We start from the raw sequence: 3,243 nt of genomic DNA on the forward strand, positions 1-3,243 counted from the left end.
TTGCCTATAGATCTTTTCAGAACGCAGTACTCAGGTGTCGTAGTATTTCACGACAGTTCGCAGCACAGGAACTTACTTCGCTGCAAGACGATTTACGGCATAAACAAAGATGGCGGCCTCCGGCGTTCGACAGCAGCATGCTGTTTTATAACAAACTAATACAAACAAAAAGTCATTTTTACGTCTCGGGACCACAGTACTGATAAGCGATCTGTATGCAACTACCCAGCTAACATTTCCCCGCTAGGTACCGCCTCCCGCTGTCTATTTCTTCGCGGAGCACGCCCGAACTGCCGTGGCCCTCGCGCCGCTGTCGCTACGTCATACGATCGCGCTCATTTACATTTTAATGCGATCGTGAATTTACAGCGATGTACAGCCACTCCTCACGCTGACGTAAGGCTTGCCTCCCCCGCCCGACTCTCTCTCTCTCTCTCTCTCTCTCTCTCAGGCATGGATGTGCATCGTATGTATAAATAAATGTTTGCCTTGTTTTAGTTTTTATTCTTATGCTGTTATTGTATAAACTCATTAATAGTGACCTATTATTATTATTTGATTATTATTATTATTATTATTAATAATAATAATAATAATAATAATAATATTTAGTACAGCAGGGACTATACTTGTATATTTGTATATAGTATATACAAGTATATACAAATATACTATATATATATATTTTTTTTAATGTTCTGTTTAAAAGTAAATTCAGAAATAAAAATATATTTTAGCCTGTAACCAACCTGGCACCAGTGTTGCCATGTCCACTTTTTATAAGTATACTTTGGGCTTCTTTGTCTGTTAAGTTGCTTGTAAATATTTATAATTTTAGTTGTGGGTTGCGGTTTTTTGGGCTTGTTTCCTAACCCCCAAATTAATATATATTTGTCGTTATGAGCTTGTACATCTACTATTTTCAAAAGGCCTAGTAGATTATTTTGGGATTGTTTTCATAGAACTTGTTGCTTATTTCTCTCACGCAATCTGGCAAGTGGCAACACAACTTCCAAATTGAAGCAGCCAGTTTACCCTCTCGTCTCTCGTCTCCAGTCTCTGAGTCCACCAGGATTAGGGTCTGTTTTCCACACGATATAAACAAAACAAACATTTGGAAAATAAATCCTCATGGATACCTTCTCCTCTCGTTACATTTTGTCTATAGGTGAGTGCACTTTGGTGTCTGTCTGGGGATATATCTGCCGTGTGTGGTTTACAATTTAGAGTAGACATGTTCTTTATTGATCAGTGTTTCTACCTAGCCTCCATGCTAGCTAGCGAAATAGCTAACTCCATTGTTGTTGGAACAATGTTCTGCTCTTGGAATAGATTCCGGTTTTAATAGTATTTAAACCAATGTAAACTGTGAAATGAGGTTATAATGTAACTGTTGATGTTGCCGTGTTTGTTTTGCAAAGGTTTTATTACTTTAGCAAATATTCTTCCTTTCTTGCCTCCTAATGCCTGATTTTACACCGTTGCAAAATCTCTTTTTTGTCATCTTTGTTTCAGAACTTGAAAACCATGAAACTCAAGCATTTTCTAAAGTAAGTAGGCCTACTTACAACTACAATGTGTTCTTGTATGTATATTAAAGCTCATAACGTGCAAAGCACAGAGTTAACTGTCAAGCTATACAGAGGGATGTGTTGTGTGATTATTCATCCCCGCTCAAAAGGCTTTTGCTAGGCCACAATTGCAAATAAAGATTTGTCTAATTACTTACAACACATTTTGATTTAGTTTTAGTCATTTTGTTGTTTTATTCTAAGCCTGATTTTTACACTTGGTTGCATGCTGAAAATAGCTGGTCTACAAGCTCGCAGCACATGTGTGCTTGTAGATCTTCTGTTTTCATCAAATTGATTTTATGTACATACAATGTTTACCATTTTGTTGTTACTGTGATTTCAGACACAGGACTTGGATCTGTTGGGCGTACAAACGGTAAGAACATTTTCTACCACTGAATTAAGGTTGCATGCTACAAGCTCTCTTGCCTCAAGTTTGCTGTTACATTTGAAAGAAATTTGACTTGAATTTCATTTTACAGACAAGGTGACATGCTGTACAGAGCTGAGACATCGTTCTTTAATTTAAGGTAATTGTTCATTTTCATTTTTACCAAGGACAGAAAATTGGCACCCAACCCATTTTTACCATCATAACATTTTGTAAATAAAGATTTGTCTATAATTTGTTTGTCTGAAAGCATTGAGTTATGTCAATTTGTTTTATTTGTTTTTACATTATAGGATGTTGGAGGCAGGCAAACTTGTTGAAGCAGACAGCACAGAAAAGCCGGTTGAGGACGAGGACAATACAGAGGTGAGCTGTCAAGTGAAATGATTATGAGGAGTATACAGTGGCACTCTGTGCCACACTATGAGCTTGTAGATCTGCTATTTTTCAACAGCTAACAGCATTTAAAATAATGTTTAAAACCTATGAGGCGACACAGATGCGTCCTCAGGTCTAAATGGGTTAAGGCAGTGGTTCTCACAGCCATCAAAACGTTATCCCACATTTCACAGCAGTAATGGTAGGTAGGCCTATTTCAGAATGCCTGAATTTACACTTGGTTGCATGGTGAAAATAGTCGATCTGCAAGCTCACGTGTTGTGAGCCCTATACAAATGCAATCCATATCAATTTTGTATTTGATTTTGTTCAAATTACAGATGAGGAGGTCACATGGAGGAAGTGGATGATGGTGATGGATAAAGAGGAATCCAGTCTATACCCAGCCTGCATTGTACCGTGTGGGGGTCCCCGCATCATCCAGACCTCAAGGAACGTACCCAGCTTTCCGTGCTCGGAAATACAGACACGGGGACATACACACATTGCTACGCTCAGAAACTCCTGACTCCACTCAGAAGAGAATTGGTGTTTTAAAGACTTGAGAACTGATATGTCTTCTAAATCCTCACAGATTTGAGTTAAAACGTTTGCTGCAAAATAATATATAGTTACAGATTTGTGCCACATTTTTACAATGTTTCAAAATTAGCAAATCTACAAGCTCGTTTTCAACAGCTTACAGCTTTTAAAATAATGGTTAAAGTGGCTAAAACCAGGGGATCTTGGACTTCAGTGACGGAAACCTGGGGTCTGAGAGCTGGAGACGTTGGATAGGGTGCATCCTGGAACTTCTGCTGGGGGCCACCACCAGTCAGGCTTCATAAAGGAAGGAAACGGCCAGGCACAGCAGGCAGCCAGGCAACTCATCAAACGGTG

General features: G+C 38.9%; 1 long non-coding RNA gene across 1 annotated transcript; it reads left to right on the plus strand.

The window, feature by feature from the left end:
* Positions 1-1,045: 1,045 nt before the first annotated feature.
* LOC310874357 lies at positions 1,046-2,855 on the plus strand. Its single transcript, XR_014570559.1, has 5 exons — positions 1,046-1,168; positions 1,516-1,550; positions 1,918-1,950; positions 2,057-2,104; positions 2,685-2,855. It is a non-coding gene; the product is annotated as an uncharacterized lncRNA (long non-coding RNA).
* Positions 2,856-3,243: the final 388 nt, after the last annotated feature.

Source organism: Protomyctophum parallelum (genome assembly GCF_964188405.1).
Source record: "Protomyctophum parallelum genome assembly, chromosome: 17".
Lineage (NCBI taxonomy): Eukaryota > Metazoa > Chordata > Actinopteri > Myctophiformes > Myctophidae > Protomyctophum > Protomyctophum parallelum.